The sequence below is a fragment of the Canis lupus genome, chromosome 4, assembly GCF_011100685.1.
Source record: "Canis lupus familiaris isolate Mischka breed German Shepherd chromosome 4, alternate assembly UU_Cfam_GSD_1.0, whole genome shotgun sequence".
Classification (NCBI taxonomy): Eukaryota; Metazoa; Chordata; class Mammalia; order Carnivora; family Canidae; genus Canis; species Canis lupus.
Genome location: NC_049225.1, coordinates 26,594,883 through 26,617,268, shown reverse-complemented (window position 1 = coordinate 26,617,268; position 22,386 = coordinate 26,594,883). Strand labels below are relative to the sequence as shown.

The following is a 22,386-nucleotide window of genomic DNA, read 5'->3' as shown; positions in this document are numbered from 1 at the left end:
TACTAAACCCTGCCCTACAGTACGTAATAGGTTTGTGACTCGGTTGGCCTGGTTTTGCTTCTCAGGGTGATGTAACAGAAGGAAGCCCCTTTCAGAGAGGTTACCCTGGACCTGGTACCCCCATGTTAACTCAGTAGCCATGCTGAGTAGTAGAAAGTAACTCCTTATTTATAATCCCAAAAGCAATAATAAACACAAAACTATGATTTACTCTGAACCTTCCTATTATTAAAACACTTTGTCTTATAGTTTTATTGATTTACAATCTGTCCTACTTACTTTTTTAGCATCTGAAAACAATCAAGGCACAAAGCTGCAAAATGTTTGGACATTAATTGTTAGGAGACAGCATTTTATTCCAGGCGAGGGGTTTGAGGCCTCGACAGCGATGCATTCTGGTACCGGAATGATTTATGGTCTTGTAGCAATAACGATGCACCAGGGCCATTAACATATTGGCAGGCCCTAGGATGGATTAGTGGCATTGATTATTTCATGGGCCACTGATACCCATTTGTTACAAGGAGCTCAAAGATGGCCTCTCCCTAACTGAAATCTTTTTATGAGCAGACAGCATTTTAAGTATTAGGAACCTGGGATTTGGGCCATTTTTTATCATCTTGCTGTCGCCTCACCTTAGTATGCAACCAAAAAAAAAGTCAAAAAATTAAAGTTCATTCTTCACCACCAGCCTTAATTCCTCAACTCGTCATAACCATGTCTTCTTTAAAAATTAATGATTGCCAGCATTTAGCCACTGGTTGTTGCTATGAAGATCTATGCAAAAAGCAAGGATCCCTATAGAGTGTGTGATATATGGAATACTCTTTATTACTACAATAAAACTTACTGACATTTCAATACTTCTGCAAATAGCATTATAGTATCAATCTTCTGAATTAGGTTGAAAATTAAGTTGTAAATTAAAAGAAAGTGTACTTTGGAATACAACATGATATGTCACCTAGAGAAGGACCTTTGTGCATAACTGAGCTGAGCTGGGAACAGAGAGATGAGCCCAGAGCCTCAGCAGTGCTGCTCACATTCTAAAGATCTAGGTTACGCCAGAGGAATTCATCCAGAAACCCTGATACCCCATCTCTAGGGACATTTTCGTTCATTGTAAAAAAGTCAAGGGATTTGACAACAGCCTTTTATGAATACAATGAAACCCCCAATCTTAATATATTTTTCTCCTTTGCCATGTTTTTACCATACATTTCAAATAGGGCACATAGAATAATAAATGCCTTATAAAACACACAGAAATTATACATCCGTTATGGTTACATCCGTTACGCACACATAAAAATGATTACCTTCTCTGTCTCACCAACTACAAAATTACTCTCACCTCACCCACTCCCAGCCTAGTCTTCAAAGACGCTCAGAGCAGAGAGCCATCCAGGACACTAAATGACAAGTCCCATAGCTAGGACAGCTTTAAAACTATTCGGTTCAAAGGCTGATGTCACCTACTATAAATTGCAAAAAGCTTCAGATCGGAGCCAACACAAAATGGTGATGCAAAAGACTACTGACTTCCAAACATGTATTTGTTGAAAAGTGTCTTAAATCATTTCCACCCATCTTCCACAGCATTCTCTGAACCCATAAGATGTGAACGCAGAGTTAAAATAGAGCTGTTCTCTGAGACATCTTGATGAAAACCCAAACTAACCCCAGCCCATGATCACTTCCCACATTTTCTTGCCTGTTTCTTTAGACTAGATGTTCTTTCAAGTCGGTGTCTACTTCTCTTAGATTCCCACCACCAACACCCCTCCCGTCTTCAGACGTCTACACATCCCGGGACAGAGTGAGTAAAGAGGTTTCATCTCAAAAGCCCACCCTGCTCCCTTGATAGTGGCAGGCAGTGATGAGGAGGATTCTGAGGCAGAGTTTTGGCTCAACGGTAAGAGATGCCATGATTAGCAATGTGGGCGAGAATGTGGGAGTGGAAGGGATGGTCCAAAAGCTGATATCTGTGACTGTGAATTCAGAAGTCAACAGGCTTTCCTAGTCTACCCAGAAGACCACTCAGTTACACTGGATAAAGATTAATGCTTTGAGGGTATTTCCACTCACTGAATGGGCTAAGAAAACAAAGCATCTTCTCCAAGAGAGTTGTAACACAGACCACAAATCAGAGGGTTTCAGAGTGAAAACAATCATGAGGTGGCCTAATTCAAGTCTTTTATTACATAGGTGGAGAGCCCAAGACATGTTGTTACGTGACACCCATAAGGTCATACCAGTAGCAGTCTCCTGCACGCATGCTCTCCCCACACTACTGCAACGCACCTTTGTGTGCCCTCTTACACGCTTATTCTTCCTTCCTTACCGTGTATATATTTTTCATATTTTACTAAAGTTTGACGTCTGCTGCAGACTTCTCAGACAGTGGGTTATATGATAAGACATAAACTCAATCATCTATATTACTGCAAATTTAGGCAATCTTGGAGTATGATATATAGTAATTCGGGGTTAAGTAGAAAACAACACAAAGAATTTGCCACTTGTGAATTTTCGCGTCTTATTTTAAATAGGCAAGACAGACATTGTAAATGTGTACTTGAATGCAAAGAATTGCTCTGGGCCCTAGTCTCTAAATTATGAGGCCTTTGTATAAACTACCCAACATTAAAATACACAGGGAAAAGAACTTCTCAAGACTCTTAAATCAGCTCCTACCATATCCAGCTTATAAATCAATTGATTAGGTGGACCTTCCATTTCCCATGGAAAGTTCTCACTCTTTACTGCTCTCCATGACAGAGTCCATGAGTAGATTGAATAGATCATGGCCTTCTCAGGATAACAAGCATATGAAATAAGACTGGAGGGGACCACCATCCTCACTTCAGGAGAATGAGAGAAACCCTTAAAGGCTGTGCACAACCCTACTTTCTCCTCTACATCCAAACACATGTATTTTCAGCAAGGTTCAAATTCCCCGCCTCCAGGGAGAGTAACACATAGCCCCCTGTAAGAGAAGGAGCTTCTTTCCCACATAAAAGTTTTTAAAAAGTTAAAAAAAAAAATTAGATCCTCTCTGGAGAAACACTCCACAACTTGGAAACAACCCAGGGTCACCACTACAAAACTTAACAAGTGAAATGTAGGTCTCAGTTAATTTGAACAAGCTGAAATGTCAACCTTTTCCTTTTTATTTACTTCCTAGTTAAGATGGAGAGCAGCAGGTTACCTGCTCACATAAAACCACCTCGGAAAAAAAAAAAAAAAAAAAAACCACCTCGGTACACCAGGAGAGTGTCACTCAAGCTTCTTTTCTCTAGGCAAATAACACCAACTCCAAAAAGCTCTTCAGATAGATCATTTTGCAAATCATTGTTATCGCTACAGTTCCTCTGGACTTTTGCCAAATTTCCCACATCCTTCGTGAACTCGGTAGTCCAGATGGCATTGCAGGGCTGGGTGTTAATTGAAGAACAGCTTCACTGTTTGGACATGTTATGCATCTATTACCCAATTGTCAATCTTGTAATGTTTGCTGTATGACTCTATCTTTGGGGAAATGAATGCCAAATGAAAATTTACCCTCATCTATTTCTCTTTTTATTCTCTTAGGGCTCCTTCTGATGATTTGTTAACCTGCTTCACGTTATTCTGCAAGCTCAACTCCGTCAAATAACCAAAATTAACAACCCAGACCCAGGATAGGAGTAAATGGTTATTGACCGAGATACTCGTTCTCTTTGAAATATTTATTTTTGTCTGCAACAACTGTTCATAAACATGACTGTCCACATGTACAGTTACAAAGGGCACACAATGATGGAAAGAATTCTCAACATATATTCTTCTCCTGTTTCTAAACTCTACTTTTGTTACATGCTTTTACCAAATACCTACTCTATTTTTATAGTAAAACCTTACTAATTCACCTAAGACATTGGAAGTTTTGAAAAATACTGAAGTTGGGATGCCTGAGGGACTCAGTCAGTTAGGCAGCCAACTCTCGGTTTCGGCTCAGGGCATGATCTCAGGGTCCTGGGATCAAGTCCCATGTCAGGCTCCTCAATCAGCTGAGAGTTTGCTTGAGGATTTTGTCTCCCCTTCTCCCTCTCTGTTCCCTGCCCCCCGCCCCGCCACACACACCCTGCCGCCAGCTCTTTTTCTCTTTCTCTCTCCCATTCTCTAAAACAAATAAATCAATCTTAAAAAAAAATACTGAAGTTGAATTTTGTTCTGTTTGTGAAGGAGAACCAACGAGGCTCATGACAGGTGCTTAGTAAATTATATGTTGACTAAACTTAACAGGGCAGTGAAAGATTGTTGTCAATTCTTCACCTTCCATGTACCTAAGCCCTGGGTCCTGTGATTTTGTAGTTCCTACCACTGGAGTATTTCTCCCTAATACACTGATGATGGTCTTGACTGCAAGATTTCATTACACCCATGGAATGTGGAATGAAATGACAATGGGTCAGTTCTGAGTCTACACTTCAAAGCATCACATATTTCCTCTGCCCTCTGTGAGCCTTCAACATCTGAAATCAGAAGAGCTAGCCTGGAAGTCCATTGCTTCCAGGCAAAACAGAGACACGTGAAGGAGAGGAGCACAATGAATGCACAGAGTTACAACATGAAACAGATCTTTGCCAATCTGCCAACCTTTGAGGATGGTAATAACTGCTCATCACTGAGTGCCACTAGGTATAGGAGTATTTTTTTAAGAGCAACATTATTGTGGCAACTGATACACAATAAATGGTGCAAATAAGATTGTAGGGTCAGGTTTGACCCTCTTGAGAAAAATCATCCATTTATACAGGAAAAAAATTAAAAAGCTAATTACAATGTTTTGTTGTTCACTTAACACATCCTCTAAGAACCCTGTACTAGCTGCGGACTACATTTTGAGACAATAAAACATTTTAAAAATCTAAAAGTTAATTTTTTGTCCAATACCTAGGACAAACCTTGGCCCCAAGTATCTCAACTACTGAAGTTTTACCCAGCGGCCAGAGAACACATGGAGAACTAAATAAGGAATGAAGGTCACTTTCATAATCCCCATCAAAGGAATTGCTAGCAGGTACCTATTTCAATGAACACACTCTGCTGGTCCTTAAAATGAACATATGTTCTCTGTTTGGAAGGGCAGGACGTCAAATCCATAGGTTCTGCAGTGAGACTGAACAACTAACTGAAGTTGCCCGGTCAAGTTAGCCAGATGAGGCACCTCTGACCACTCATCCCCCTCACATCCCCCCAATGGCCTCCTGGCCTAAAGATGTCACATCAAGAGGACAGTGAGGCAGAGAGTATCCCCAGAGAGATCAACTGCGGCAGGGAATTCTCTTCCAAAAGCACTTCCATGTGCCACCAAGGTGGCCTCTGCAGCATGGCAATAAGAGCCATGCCATTAAAGGCAAGTTTCCGTTTTATGTGATCAAGCCTTCTGTGGCAGGATCCCAGGATTCCCCCAGGAAACCTGATTTACCATCCCATCACCCTGTTTTTATAGGGTTTGACTCTGCAAATGGAACTGATGGAGACCTCAACCACGAGTCACTGAGTCTTCAGGTATAATTGCAGATTTACAATGCCTACAAAGTCATCCTATCATACTCGGGTCTTCTCAACACGCCCCTGGAAGGGACTCCCTAGGGCTTCAGCTGTGTTCCATTTGCTGCTCACCCATACCCCCCAACCAGAAAAAGATTTTCCTCCTGCCAGCCCACTTTCCCCTACCCCAGAGTTCACAATCCAGGAAGCCTTGTAAGGATCTGGTGACAGCTAGTAAAGATGAGCTCACTTGTCAGGTGACTGACAAGGTATTATGGGGAGAGGTGGGATGGAGAAAGGGAGAAAAGAAAAAGAAAAAGTGTACTCTGAGTCATGTTGGTGAGATTTTTTCACAGCTAATCACACACAAGACTGATTCACTACTCACTCTGCTCTGCTCACTCATTTTTCATATCATACTTTTCACTGCCCCATCAGCCTGTTCCACCAAGGTCAAATGAAGGGAATGATAGCATGTACACCATCCTGAGATTTATTATAAACGGAGTCACTCACCTTTATGTGAAGCAAATGGGATCCTGAAATCACCACTTATGAAGATGGACCTGAGCAACAGTCATGTGAGAAGACAGCAGGGGAGGAGACTCAGTCCAAACGGCACTGTGGAACTCCCAGGGTCTCCTTCCCCACGCACAGACTACAGATTGAGGCTACCCACTAGCTTGAACTTAAGTGTATACAAGTCCAAGTGTACACATTCATTCAGTGTCAGAGGTGAAGCTATGCCTTTGTCCTATTTAATGTAGCATTGGAGAGGGTCTTCCAGACAAGATAATATTTGAGCAGATCTTAAATGAAATGCATCAGACAAAGAAGACTGTTCTAAGATATTTGTACTTTTCAGGATGCTTTAGGTTGCAAGTAACAGAATATGCAACTAAAAGTTACTTGAATAATAAGGCTTTATTATATAACCAGAATCCAAGGTAAGATGCTTTCTAGGGTTCATTCACCAATCGTGATACCACTAAGGACCCAAGTTCTTCCATCTTTCTGCTCTGCCACCTTCAATTCAAAACTCCCCCTCGTGGATGTAAGATGGCTACTACAGGCATCACATGTAGATGCAACCACACCCAGAGAATGTTCTCTCTTTAGTAGAGAGGAAAACTTTCCCAGAAGTCCCCACCACACAGAAGACTACACCTCATGATCACTGACCATAAGAGGATCACATGCCTGTGCCCAAGCTAGTCACAGGAGACTGGGGAGGAAATACTTTCCCTGATTCCATGACATGAAGGTCATGAAGGTCCTTTAATGACACGAGGGTTAATTACATGAACGGGGCTCTGAATACAAGCATAAGGGAGAACTGGGGTGATTATTGGGAATAGGTTCTATATATCTACCTTAGGATATTGTACTTATATTTCCCCCTTACTTTTCCCACTGTCTCCATCTCATCCTTCCTCACATCTCTGAGGTCTCTGCTCAGATGTTATGCAAGAGACCTTCTCTGACCAATCCATCTCAAAGAGCTGTACACTTACACCTATCAAACATTCTCTGCTCTCTGGTCTTCTTCATGAGGCTTACCAGCACCATATGTATGTGTGCCTATATTGTTTACCATTGATCTTCCCCCTCTAAAATATAAGCTCCTTCAGGCACGTAATAGACACTCAAATATTTGTGAAATGAATGAAGAAATAGAATTCATTCATTGGTATGTCTCAATCTTATTTAATTCTCTATTGTTTGCCATGCCAGCAAACAGTTCTTGCTCTTCTCTATTTCCCTGCCCTCATCCTTTTGCTCACACTATTCTCCTGCAGTGTTCTCTCGACTCTTCCTCTGCTTCTTTAAATCCTATCTTTAAGAGCCAGCTCAAATTCCACTTCTTCTATAAAGCCTGTCATGAGGATCCAAACCCCACATGATCTCCAAAATAGTACTTTCGATTTGCAAAGCTCATGTTACTCCTTTCATACTGTTTTCCTTGAACCCCAAACTGGAGCTCTAAGTACCCATAGATTTTGAGTCACTCAACACTGTTTTTATAACTGAGAAAAGAGAGTCCCAGAATTGTTTCCACCTGCCCAGTAATGGACTAGGAGAACATGTACTAGGATTGACAGTCCCTATTTGATAATTAGCCAGCACTAAAATTGGTAGAATATTCTCCAGTCGGCAATGTTTGATATTTGCCACATAACTTGGTGTTTGGGGAAAATGAATGGCAAATGAATATGCAACTCTGTGCTAATAAGCACAAACAGATCACTCTGTCAGTCTCAAAAACATGGAGTAAGGTTCAACTGAATGAGAGGAAACCACCTCCTTATCCTTATTCTTTCTTGAGTCTGAGCCCACTGATGGAACGAAATATGATAGTGGTGCTGCCAGTCAAGGGAAATACAAATGCCAGGGGATAGAGAACTATGAAAGATGTCAGTCACTTGACATTTCTAAGCCTTAGTATCCTCATCTATGAGAGGAATGGAGTTAGACTAGATCAACTAACTAGCAGGACATACTTCAAAAAAAAAAAAAAAAGTGATGTCAAACCCAAAAAGCCTAACTGCTTTGGTTGTAGCTGGTACTGCTGATACCCACACCCTCTGAACATCTTGCTTATCCCCAACAATGGTTCCCTCACCACTGGACAGCTTAATCTTTGGAGATGTCTCAATCTTTGGGGATGTCTCTTCTAGCACTGAGATATGATAGTTCTAAGACAGATGGTCATGATACTAAATAGTACTAAGAATACTAAAAGACTGCAGTGACTTATAGAACAATTTATACTCTCTACAGCCCCAGGATGAAATTATTAATATGGGGCAGACACTGGTCTTGTGAAACCATGATAAATCAAGTGTTCATAAACCAGGAATGGATAGATGGATGAATGGATGGGAGGGAGGGAAGAAAGGCGATCTAACTTTCATTCATTTTAAAAAGAATAATCAAATCATCATTAATTGCCAATTAGACCCAAGTTCATCACAGTTATATAGGAAACAAATTTAAGTAGCCTAGATGCCCAACAATAAGAGACTGTCAAAGAAAACTGGGCCAAATACCCTATGTCTCCACTAGCCACCATGTTTCAGATCAATTACTGAGGGCATGAGAATATACTAAAAATATATATTGATACATAGAAAAGTTGCAAGAAAGATTAGGGAGTGATCCGAGTTTCCAAATATGTAGGTGTATATGCTTGTTTTCTAAACACTGAAAGACACAGAACAAAAAATTAATATAATATATAATAATATAATATTAATATAAATATTAACAGTGGTAACTTCTGGGTGGTGGGATTACCAGTATTTTATTTTCTTCAGAATTTTCCTATTTTTTTCCAAACCTCCTACAGTAAACCTATATTTCATTTCCGAGAAGAAATAAATTGAGAAGTAGAAAATAAAACTGAGATAACATGTTTGTGTTTCTTACCCATCCAACTCAAAAGCTCAAAAGTCTAAGAGATTTGGAGTGATGTCCTAGAACTATCCAAATTGACACCAAAAGTACACAAAAGAGAAAAGGTGCAACCTCTCTGGACCACTCATCAGAGTCCTCGGCATGGATCTCACACCATCTTACTGTCTCAGAATCTCTAAGGAGATGGGCCTCAAACACCTGTACTCCATTTCAGGGAAGCACGGGTGCAGTGATTCTTATGAGATGTGCTGGTAAATAGGATGTAAATATGATGGAAGCTATGATAAATAAAGTTTAAAAAATCAGTTCTTCATTAGCCCCCACAAATCAGGGAACCACGAGTGAGAAGAGTTCTCATTCTTTTCCTGAAAGTCTCCCAAAATGGCCTTAGAGACCCCAGGCTTCCATACTACAAAACCGACCTACATTTTCCGTGACCTGTTACACTGAACTGTATCTCTGGGCCATGGGTGAGCCAGTTTTAGTAAACTTCATTTTATTACTTGTCAAATTTTTCAACCTCTGAAAAATTACTCAATACCGGAATTAATGTGTGATGTAATATTCAAGAGGTTAGCCAGCTCTGAATTCATATTATCCCAAAATGATGCTAGAGGTACACCTGAGGGTGGCACAGCTTCCAGACTGCCACGCCTGTAGTGTGTACAAGGCATGTAGGTGTGAGCATGAGGGCAAATCCACTTTTCAACATCATCAGAGTGATAGATAATCTATGCCATACCTGAAAATATGTCTCATGGATCTCCATGCAATAGACAACTTATTAATTTCATTTTTTTAAACTCCCATTCATCACTCTTAGCAAGTCAACAGTCCTTGTCCCAAGACCTTGCTTTAATTGTGAAGGCAGCTGATATTGCATTCTGAGCCAAAATTCCTTAGAACTGTGTTGCTACCTGAGACATTTAGTTCTAGGTGGAATCTGAGAAGGGAAGTAAGTGCACTCTGGAGGTCTATCACAAGACAGATATCTGCCTCAAAATCAGGTGTGTGGACATTAAACCAGCACCTTAATGGGGAATTTTTTTTGTAATATAGAGCAAAAAACAAAAACAAAAAGCAAAACAAAACAACAACAAAAAAAACAACCCATCAGAAACTCTTGTCTTTCCGGGCCGTTTCTTTCAGGGGAGAGAGAGGAAGGGGTGGGGAGGGGGGAGAAGGAAAATACAAACTTTATTTTTGGATGGAAAACGTATAATGGATGTATTAGACCCATCAGCATCAATTCTGAAACACAAAGTTCCTTCAGTGTATTCCAAAATGAGAAAGAAATTTTCTGAGCTCTGTAAGGCTCCCAGGTTCCTTGAATGTACCAAAAAAAACACAAGGGCTCATTTTGAGACCATCACACTTAAAGCTGGATAGGATTAAGTTAGGGATAAGTTATCTTTTCACTTTCCCAACAATGTGTGTGTGTATCTGTGTGTGTTTATATTTCTCTTTTAGAATTTTAATAATTCCAATTTCTTATCCAAGACTCCTAAATCAACTGGTCTCAGAAAATCACTTTCTTTAGTCATACAACAAAACAAAATCCTAAATGTATATTTGAGTATGGTACTCCATTATAATAATTTTATTTACCTTCTATTGTTTCATACAATCACTGACTGTATTTAAAAAGAAAAGAAAAAAAAAAAAACTCGAATAGCTTTTGGACCACACTCTTCTTTTCTGAAATAACCATTCCATCCATAGTCAACCTTTGTACCCTATGCAAAACTATATACTTTGCTCAGGGGACAAAATAAGATTCACCTTTTCTCTGTCTCAATTAATTTGCTGTTGTTGTTCTAATTTAATTGTACTAACACTTCACATGACATCAACCCTCTTAAATTCTTTCTTTGTCCTAGTATAATATATTGGGGTTTGGGTTAGAGCGTACTTCCTACCTTAAAGTAAAATGTCACCCACTCTAAATACGGAGTCACTTATTAACATATATGAACTGGAGAAAGGTAGAAAGCCACTAAGTTTCTCCTGCACAAAGGAGGCATGCATTATCATGGCTATCACACTCCTTCACGCAGCAACAATAGATCTCCTTCCAGAAACATCATTTTCAGAAGGAGCAGGTAAATATTATTATTTACTACACTAAGGCAACAATAACTGATTAAGGCAAATTTAGTGGAAACATTAAAAATAATGGCAGGGGAAGAAAATTTATGCTGCAGAAACGCTGTGTGAACTTATTGGAAATAATCAGCCGCTCAGTTTGAATTAAATGAGTGAGAGTGAATGTGGTGGGGCAGGGGGGTGGGGTGTGTAGAGGGAGGTTGAAAGAGAAAAAGCCTGGCACACGCTAGCTGGAATCTGCTAGCTTCCCCTGTGCCGTGCCGGCTAGGAAAATCTGCAAAGATGCAAACCATCCTTGGGTGTTCAGTTAGCAGTGAGTAAATTGCTGTGGGATCTAAGGGCGGGCCTACTTTAACAGGCAATTCCTCTCTGTCTTTCATTCTGTTTGTCTGTGTTAAATTCTCCCTCTGCCCTCATCCATTCTCACATCCAGTTGCCTGCTTTGTCCATCCATCAATCCCCTCACTTTGTCAGTGCTGACTTCATCCCGGCGCTCCCAGCCGCCGAGCAGCCATCCCTAGGCCGCGGGGGAGCCCCACCTGCCTCCGATCTGCTGACAGAGGACCCAGTCAGCCGCTTGTCGTCTTCTATTGCTCAGGCCAGCAAAAACACTAATACTCCACCTGATTCCTATCGTCCTGCTTTTCACCTTTCCTACAGAAGAGAATGGAAGAAGGACAGACACGAGGAAGGGGAATCGGGGAGGTCGAGGGGAGGGGGGCAGAGGAGAAAGAAATAGGGCTAGCGAGGGTTGGCGGGGAGTGGAGAGAGATGTTTGCTGAATTTTCTAGAACAATTTGCACACCGGTCAGGTGGAGGCTCAATCCAGCTTCCTGTACCACACATCAATAGAAATCACAGGGAGAAAATGTAGCACTAATTAAGGGTTGATAAGCTGTAGTCAAGCACAGGTTGGGAGGAAGGAAAAAAGAAGAAGAAGAAGAAAAAAAAACAACCCCAGCCCACTATCCAGGCCTGTGCAAGCCCAGCTCCACACAGCACTTTCATTGCCAGTTTAGTAGGGAAATTTTGCAGCGTTTTTCTTCTTCTTCTTAAGTTTTACCTTCAAAAATCAAACATATGCTGGGAGAAAAATATTAGATGATTGTTCTTATTCAAAAGATCATTTGCAAAACATTTCGGTGGGGGGGGGGAAGGCTAACCGAAGAAGAAAATGGTTACCTAGCAACAAAACTATTTTAAAACATTCTTCAGTGTACTGGCTGATTGTGCGCTCTTAATTCAAAGATGTATAATTCTGAGCACCTGCCGGATTATTAAAATATTTCGTCGCTGAATTCTGAACTCCATTTTCCCCCCTAAACAGGGCAGGCACCACAATAAGCCATAATCAGGATGATAAAAAACTTTTCAATGCTACACACTCCTTTCCATTTTACTCTTAGAGTGGAAAGCAGAATTTCACTTGAAATATGAGCAATTAAATTAGCAAAACTATTTATGCAACTGTGCTTAAAATGACTTTAAAATAAAAGAGCTCGGTAGGGTAGATTTTTCTGTAACTACTGATCATTGTAACTAGAATTTGGGAGGTCTCGCTACCTGCAAGGCGTTTTCATGCATGTTATTTGACCCCTGCGCCATCCCATTCTCCAGGGATTGGTCCCTGCTTTTTGGAACTGAGAAATCAGAAACCTGGCAATTCAATAACTTTTCCCAAATCATACTACTGCTAAGTAAGGGCATCAGGATTCAAACGTAGCTGTTGAAATCGTAACTCTTTGCCCAACAGATGAGCACATATGATTTCCTGGCCCCAAAGCTTCTTTGTAATTAAAGAAAAAAACCCCTGAAAGATCTCCTGGGATTAAAATGACTTAACTGAACTTGTTTTTCTATCCAAAGCGTGACCACAAAATATTGAGATTGGTGGTTTAGCACAGCACCCCACATTCTCATCTGGGGAGACTATTCACTTTTATATTGAATGAAACTAACAACCTATGTGAACAAACCAAGAGAAGTTTCCAGAAGGCTCTGAGAAATGCTAGCGGCTTCGGAAGAAACGTGTTGCCTTTCAAGGTCCTGACTTTGAAGAGCTAAGCACTCGCATGGATGTTTAAGTTTTGGTGTGTGTGTGTTAGAAACTGGATCACAGCATCCTGTGACTCACCACACCTCAGATCAAGAAAGATTTGAGAGGGGGACTGCAAATTACTACCCAGGATTGTCCAGGCAGAGCATGAAGAGTAAAGAGGACTGGAAAGCCAGCAAGGCCTCCCTCCTTTCCAGTCTCCACTCAGCACTACTGCCACTCATCTAATCCAGAACCTTCACCCACAGCTCATTCCTCATTCCTTTTGTTTTCTTGAACCCACATGCCCCAGATGGGCTTTGGCTGTGACACAAGAGACCAGGGGAAGGGGAGAAGAAAAGGCAGCAGCACAAAGTCTCCTCTGCGTTGCCACTATACACATCAGACATCTCTAATTAGACAGCAACAAAATTTTATTAATAGGATGGACATTATAGAATGAGCTTGTTATAAATGGGCCCTGTCAGGGCCTTATTCAGCTACCAAATGAGTATTCTCAGTTCAGTGCTCTCATCTGAGGCATCACGCCTAGTGCTGGATAACAAATGATTGCTATTAACCGTATTGTTAGTAATGATGGCTGAAAACAAACAAAAACCCATAAATAACAGTCTACAGAAAAATTAACCCATAAACTTGATAGATATCCAGCTGAGAAATAATAAATGACACTTTGGGGCCTGCTGGGAGAAGCTAGTGGTTTTTGTTTTCCTCTCTGTCATTAACACATTTTCTGTGCTAAAAATTAGATTCTGATATATAATTATCAACGCTCCCAGATATTAATTCTGCTATTGCTCCTCGGTTTCTCTTCTGGCTGGGCTATAATGTTATTCACAGATTACTCTGAGAAAACACATCAAACACTTAACAGAACAGGTCAAAGTGACAAGCAGCTTCTGCTGACAACACCAACCTGCACCGTCTTTTTAACCAGGGACACAAAACAAATTTCTCATATTAATTAACTAGGGTTTCCTTCCAGCCACAACAGGCCCGTGCAATGTGATGTGAGCTAAGCAAATTCCCTACTTCTCTAATGAAGGCGGCCAAGGGAAGCGAGGAGTGACAAAATTATCTTGCATTTATGGCATTCAAATCCACATTCATTAATGTCTTTCAGGGAGGATACAGGCTTCAAAATAACTTTCCAGGAGCAGATCATCTCTCACCTTGAGCCCCTTCCCCTCACAGGGCTCCAAGGAAGGCCAAGTGCATACAACATGCAGGTAAGCATGGACGCAAGAGACCTTCCCTGAAAGGAGCCAGAATTTCAGCCGCAGAATCCGAATTTGCACTGTCCCTGAAAAGGACTTACACTTCCCAAATGCCATGACTTCCACACAATTAATTGACCTTGACTGGAATATGATCTCACCTGTCAAAGGCCTGTACTTGCCAGGAACTACCAAGAGAAGTAAAATTCAGCAGGCTCCTCCATGGACTGACCCATACACCGTAAGCAGACAAGACACACACACACACACACACACACACACACAGAGCACTCTCACACACTTATGGAAAGTCCTTTTCACCAGTTTGGGCATTATCGGTGCAGTCCACTCTATGAATTTCTTCTGCTATCCCTCTGAAAATGTAATTCTAAGGAAAATAACTGGGGGAAACTTTTTTTTTTCTCAACAAAAAGATGAAGGTGCCTAACTGGGAGAATCTATATTTAATTGTTATGTTTTGTTAAAATTAAGATAATGAAACTTAAGAAGGCTAAAATGAGGCCAACGGAGGCGGGGAGGGGACCTGTACAAATAGGCCAGTGCGAACAAGTGAATGATTAGCAGATACACCCTCCGTTTCCCAAGACTTCCATGGGGGGAAAAAGAGGCAGCAGCTTCCTAGTCCTAAACAAATGCCTTCAAACACAAGCTCTTGTACCGGTTAGGAGACCTCAACCTAAGAACGCGGAAATTCTCTAAAAGTAGGCAATGGGACCAAATGTCTAAAACACAGAAGCAAAAACGGAGGGAGGCTGGCGGTTAATGCAAGAGGCAGAGAAGAGAGCACAGGTGACAATCCAGAGAACTGACGCCGGCCTCTATGTGGAAAGCGGGGGGAGACTAACAAGGTGTTTTAACCCCAAATTTAGAAAACCTTCCTAATTCCCAGCAGTTGTGGGATGTTCCCTTTCTCCTTTCAGGCTCCATCAAGGAACCTGAGCTGGCCACGGCCTAAATAATATTTTTAAGATGGGATTTTCTTTAATAAATAAGTAAATTAATAGTAAAATGAATAATAATAAAATAAAATAAAATAAAAATAAAATAAAAATAAAATAAAATAAAATAAAATAAAATAAAATAAAATAAAATAAAATAAAATAAAATAAAATAAAATAAAATAAATAAAAAACAAGCAAGCTAATGGTCTCCCAAGCCTCATTGTTAACTCTCGCAACCGGTCCCGGGGATCACGCCACCCGGGTGACAAGAGCCCACACGGCGAGCCCCCCACCCTCCACGCACTCTGTTTTCTCCAGATCTGGCATTGCGATATTAAATAACTATAAAACTAGAAAGCCAAAATAACTAAATCACCTGGCAGCCAATTTCTGAGAGTTAAACCACAAACCCGGAAAATGGTGGAGTGTGTTGAAATAATGTAAAGGAAACCCATAAATTCAAACTTTATGTTCTGTAAAGAACAAATATGAAAAAGGCATCAAAATAATGAAAGATTGTTTATGTATTCTGGCATGAAATGGGAATGTGTTATGAGAGCGCGCGCGGCGGTGGAGACAGATCGACGGAGCTGACAGCGCGGCATTCATCCCGCGCGCCGGAGCAGACGCCCCGCTAGTGGCAGGAGACAGCACAATAAATCAAGGGCTCTCGAAGCTGTACCTACAGCTTATTACATCCAAGATGACAAATAAATAATAATCCCTGTCAGAGCGGCCCTTTGCTCAAGGATTGAGCCTGAAACCTTTGGCTCATCACTCCTCATCTTAAGTGAAAACACTAGAACTGGGGAATTGGAGGCCACGGTTTGCTAAGCTCATGAAACACAAAACAAGCGGGCCCCGGGAACTAGGACTCGGCGAGAAAGGTCAAGAAGGAAGGAAGGATAAACATTTAAATAATCCTGAGCGAGAGGGGGCCAAGCGGGGGAACGAACGTGGGTTAACAGGGCCTCATCATCAGGGGGTCAGAAAAAGCAAGCAAGACAGACAGACCCTCCTGCCGCCCATTCCTCTCCCCAGCCCCTAAGGCCCCGCCGCCGCCCAGCAACTCCAGGCAAGGCCAAGAGGCACCAGGAGCCAAACGTGGTGGCCGCACGGCCCCCTCACCCCGCCATTCGCCCGCCCACCCTGGCTGAAGGCCCCCCCTCCCCGTGTAGTAACTCCAGCTCCCTGGCAGCCTCGAAGGAGAGGCCCCGGGCCTGGCCCCGGGAGGGAAGAGGCCGACGGAGTCACAGAGCCCTCCTGTTGCTCAGCTGGGCGGCTGGGCCCCTCCTGTCCCGCGCGCCCCCCACCGGCTCCTCGCCGCAGGCCTCACAGGCCCTGCCTCGCGTGTGCTGGGCGTCCCTGGCCATCGACCTTGAACTCCTCTCTGAACTTCGAGCATTCCCGTTTTCCTGTGGTTCCCGAGTGGTTAGGGGGAAGGTTTCTCCCAAAGGCCCCACCGGTCTTCCTGACCATCCCTTCCTCTGTCTGGAAGGGCTCTCCGCCTCCAGTTCCCAATCTGGCTTTCCAAGCAAGGCCATCTCTTCTCCCCATCTGCCCCATCCCCATTCCCTGTCTTCAGGAGACACAGAGACAGCGGAATCTGATAAGGTCAAAAGGGTTTGGGCTCCAGCTCCCCCAGAGGGACCCCCCTACACATCACACGCGTGCACACGCGCACGCGCACACACACACACACACACACACACACACATCTGAACAACTCCTGAGTAGGCTGTCAGCTGCCATTCAGGCAACACACCAGAAATCCCCACCACCCTGGGCATCAAAACAAAATGTTTTGTCATTGGAGAGAAGTGCATAAAGATGGCTCTGCCAAAGGGCAGAGGAAACATTACAAAGACCTAAGTCCCAGTGGCTCAAATAAGTTTCTGATATTACAGAGGTGAAATGACCGCCATCTCATGCTCCTCTTGGAGTACAGCGGGATACCACTGGTGCTTCACCCACCCACACACTTCTTTAAGACAAAGACTGTACATACAGCAGAGTGAACAAGCGCCGGCTTTGGTCAGGGGGATGTGAGTTCAAATTCTGACTCCACACAAGTTGGAAGACTTCAGGCAGGGATCACTTAACCTTGCTGAGTTTCTAGTTTTTCATCTTGGGGGAAGCCGGGGGGCGGGGGGGGGAACAAGTGCTACTAATTCCCAACCCACAGGATTGTTCGAAGATTCAAGGAGATCAACATGCTTGATAGTTCATAACATATTCTGGATGCCCAACAGATGCCAGTCCTTATTCCAGTTTGATTTTTCCTGATATTCCGTCATCTACCAAAGCAGAATTTTAATTCTTTTTTTCAAGATTTTATTTATTTATTTGACAGAGAAAGAAGAGCACAAGCAGAGGGAGCAGCAAGCAGAGGGAGAGGGAGAAGCAGGCTCCCCTTGGAGCAGGGAGCCCGCTGCGGAACTTGATCCCAAGACTCTGGGATCATGACCTGAGCTGAAGGCAGATGCTTAACCACCACCCAGGTGCCCTTAAAGCAGAATTTTAAATGAATAGTATCATCTACATGACTTTAGATCCTCCTGAGCCTTCAAAATACCAAAATTCGCTTTAGAAACATAAGCTTCTTATAAGGATCATTTCAGTCTAAAGCATATCCATTGCCAGAACTTGGGAGAAATGTATCTAAGGCTTTTAGAGGTTTTGAGCTAAAGTAGGTAAGTGATACAATAAAATGCAATCACCTCAACCCAATAATTCCATACCTGGGACCCTATTCCTAAGAAACCAAAATATGGAAAGTTCATGTGGACAAAAACATATTGACACTGTTATTATGGCAAACAACAACAACAACAACATGGGAGCAAACTAATCAGCCCATAGTAAGATTTAAAAATATGTTTAAAATTATTTTTTAAGTTATGGAATGCTTATTTGATGAAATAATATACAGACCTCAAAAGTGGTGATAATGAAGACCATGAAGCAACATGGCAAAATGCATATTATTTAATGTAACAGAAAAAGGCTGAACATAAAATTGACACTTGGCTCTCATTTTAACTATGTAGAATTATGCCTTTGGAAAGAGACAAAGATTATACACACATAATAATAGTTGTGCCAGTTTGGCAGAATTAGAGGGTTTTTTTTCTTTAATTTTTTCAAACTTTTCTATGATTATGTTTCACAATACTTTTTGAGTTTAAAAAACTATTTTAAAAATCCAATAGAAGTTAAATAAATTAAAATTGGAATCTGGGAGCAAAACCTAAAGCCACCAAAATTGTTTAGGCTCCTTACTTCTTCCTGTCATCCAAGACACCATGGTGGGGACCTCTTGTGAGCTGGTGGGCAAAAGATGGAACAAAATCTTTTTGAAATGTTACCCTCCTGAACCTACCCCTCATCTGCCTTTTTCCCAGTTATCCTCCCTGCTTCCCCGGGGCGAGACCTACCCTTCGCCATCACCCAGGCACAAATCCAGCCTGGTTGATATAGTCACTCAGCCACTCCCTTTTATGAAAAAAAAAAAAGTCAGTCTTCAAACTTTGAGGTTTGGGGTGCCTCCTGTACCCCTTATAAGATCTTTCTTGTTACCACCCACTTAATGTTCCAAAGAACTATTTCAAAAGTGAGCTGGAAATCAGACAAGGAGGTGAGATGGAAAAAAAAAAAAAATCAAGAAAATGTTGTCCTCTAACTATCCCAAGCCCTGAGCCCCTTTCCTCAGCCAGCATACAATTTCTAATCCTTGGATTTCCCTCTTTTCTTATTTCGTGAACTAAGTGGGAGAGTCTCAAGTTGGAGATTAAGACCTTCACTCTCCATAAACATTCCAACTCAGACAACTGGCTGATACTTAGTAGACTGGGGTTTTGTTACCAGAAGACAGCTAGAAACCCTGTTCTTTGATGAAAACAAGGAAAAGATAAAGCAGCACTGGGGTCTTCTTCTGTGATAAGTCCTTGCATAGACACCTTAATTAACTCAGGCACATCAAACCCAGGAGATGATTGGACCTGTCTCAGCCCGCAGCCGCTCTCCTTCTGTCCCCTAGGTAAAGACATTCTCTTCGGGATGCTTATCTATGCAGTTGTACAGAAACCCTTTACTTGTGGCAGTTTGAATTTCAGGTCCTAATTTAATCTCCATGTATTCTCCTTCCTCTCTTCCTCACTGCTCCGTTGAAGGCACACCTAGTCTAGCCAACCAGTTCAGTTTACCGTTCCCTACCTTTAACCCAGGAAGGTAAAGGACCTGTCCGTGGTAGGAAGCTCCTGGTAGGTCTGGGACTGGTGCTCAGGCTGCTGGTCTTTCCACCCTATCATGTTTGCTGCTTCTGATTACTGGTTTCCATAGAGCACAGAAGGTAACACTGTCCCGGTATCTTGTAGGAAAGTGTGAAAGGCAGTCCTATATGGCCCACGTAAGACCAAAACTCTCTCACTACCCCCTGAAAAAGAACGATCTCCCTAAATCGAGGCTCATTGGTCAACAAATGGTCACTGTGAACCTTTGCGGGGAAGTAGTAAAGGGGGTTACCACATGAAGCCAAATTCTTATACTCATGCCACGGTCCAAGATTAATTTTTAAGACATGTAATTTGACATATGTTAGGGGTTCACTGGCTTAAAATGAGTTAACTTCATAAAAGACACAAGCAAGTAATAATGCAATCATTTAATACAATACCACTGTCTAAAGATTCTTTTTAAATATAAACACGGCAATTCTGCTAATACATATTACATACATTTGCAACAATACACAAAAGCTGAAAGGTGGTTATTGTTGAATTGAAAAAGTCCCAGAATCCCACTAAGAAAATAATGTGAGACAATAATGCATATTTCAGGTACACACTATAACTGACTTAAATTATTATGGATGTACTTCATACTTAATTACCTTTCTAAAATATGTCGGGGTATTTTGTCATAAACTCTGCAGAGTCTGCTGTACCTCTACTAAATACTGCTCTGAAATGCAAACCCTTCGCTAATGTTTTTATTTGAATAACTTATTACCCAATATAGCAAGCATCAACACATTTTATAGAACCAGAACTTGGCTCTCTGAAATTCCTCCTACCCTAATGCCAGTCACTGTTGGGAGCATTTAGTTATAAATTGTCTTTCAATAAAAGTAAAAGCTCCCAAAACAACAAAATGAAAAGACACAGCAGCTTAAATCAAGGGAAGTCAATTTCCACATGCCGATCCTAAATATTTCATGGCCCTATTTTATTCTGACATTTGTAGATGACTAAAGTGTTACAAAGGAAATAAAATGCTGATTAAAGAGTTCACTGTCATAAAGGTTACTGAATTGTAAATGGCCCTTTCCATCTTCCTGTTAATAGGTACCCAGCTGTAAACATCATGAAGGATGTGACGGGAGGGCGGCTTCCCTCCTTTAGGAGCTGTATATACATTAATCACTGAATCACCAAGCCATGCTTAATTGCAAGCTGTATATCACACAAATCCATGGTAAGTAGAAGGAAACTCATTATTGCTGCTTCATAACTACTGGGTACTTCTCATTTTAACCTCCTCACACCTGGGACACTTTGTTGCTTTATAACAGAAATGCAGAAAAGGTATTACACCGCTAATTACAGCCCACACGGGCACCTCCACCTCAGCTGCCTGAAAGAAAAAAAAAGGAACTATCTAGATCTGCAGCCATCCCGGCTTCTGCCTCATTGCCACGAGGTGAGTTTTTATAGGTGGCTTCTCGCACCCCCCTCCCCTGGTTCCCTTCCTGGGGACAACATGTTGAAATCCATTACTCCTTGAGAGTTTACAGAACTGTTTAAGTGATAAAGAAAAAAAAAAAAACAACCCTGCAGTATATTTTGCTTTGACAAAATTATTGATTTAAATCCCATACAATAGCACAATACTATTTAAAGGTCAACCCAAGAAAAATGAGTTTACACCCGAACAGAGCTGAGCTTATCTGTCATGAAAGTGTAATGATGTGTTTATTCCCTCACTAGGGTGTATATATTTTTCAGGAAGATATAACAGTCTACTTGCAGGTGAAATCTGCTCTTAAATGGGAATTTCAGGAGATATTTACATTTCAGATGGTGGAGCTGATATCTGAAGCCCTGAGACCCATTTCTGTACTTACTAGTCAGGTGAATATTTATTTTCATCGCCTAAAAATTATTCTTCTCACTCCCAGGTCAAAAACGAGACGTATACTTGAAAACTATAACCACAACTCATATGGGAATCTTTCAAGAAGGCTAAGGTTGCAAACAGAATGCAGAGGTTGCCATGATAACAGCCTCTCCTCGTGTTTTGATTTCTCTTTCACATTTCAAAAATATGGCAATGTTCTAAGTTCATTATTTCTAGAAATTTTTGTTACTAATAAATCTATTTTTTTTCTTTTCAAATGGCCAACTGATGTATGATTAACCCCACGACTACCACCATCACCCTTCCCTGGTTGACCTCTAAAGGTACTCAGACCTGAGCCTCATCGGGATGGAGTAAAGGGGATGAGGCCTGATACCTTACAACCAGGTCACAGACCTTAAAGCGAACCTGCCCCACCACCTCTCCTTTGAACTCCATTCAACCAATATTTATTAGGAGCCAGGTACTGTGCTGGTAGTGAGGGTACAAAACACCATATCTTCTCTCTTGAAAAGTTTCATTCATTCATCTGGTAAATGGGCTGAACACCAATCACATGCCCGGTACTCTGCAATGACTTCTCCAAGACTTCAGGGCCCACAGACACTGAATACACAAATACAAGTGAAATAAATATCCCAAAAGTGAACTTTCAGGATGTTGGGGCTGCATATAGCAAAGGAAGCCAAGCTAGAATCTTCTGCAGAAAACAGAGTTGCATGGGACATATGGTTTGGCTGAAGGGTAGGAGGGAGAAGAAAATCTTGCCAACAGTAAGAGTTCTGAACCTAAGGGAAACCACTGGAAGGTATCCAGCCTGGGAGTGCCATGACCTAGGACAATATGGAAACCAGATCAGAGGTGAGCACACATTACTGTTGGAATTCCCCTCCAGAAGCCTAGTAAGACAGTGGGAACAGCAAAGAAACCACCCTACTTCCCCATCAGCACC

General features: G+C 41.7%; 1 protein-coding gene and 1 long non-coding RNA gene across 3 annotated transcripts in view; one reads left to right on the top strand and one right to left on the bottom strand.

Moving 5' to 3' along the window:
* Window positions 1–22,386, bottom strand: part of LRMDA (leucine rich melanocyte differentiation associated) — a 1,014,859-nt gene that overhangs the window by 742,621 nt on the left and 249,852 nt on the right. The window lies entirely within an intron of this gene.
* On the top strand, window positions 20,641–21,644 carry LOC102154652. The gene is made up of 3 exons (XR_005358003.1): window positions 20,641–20,771; window positions 20,869–20,996; window positions 21,475–21,644. It is a non-coding gene; the product is annotated as an uncharacterized LOC102154652 (long non-coding RNA).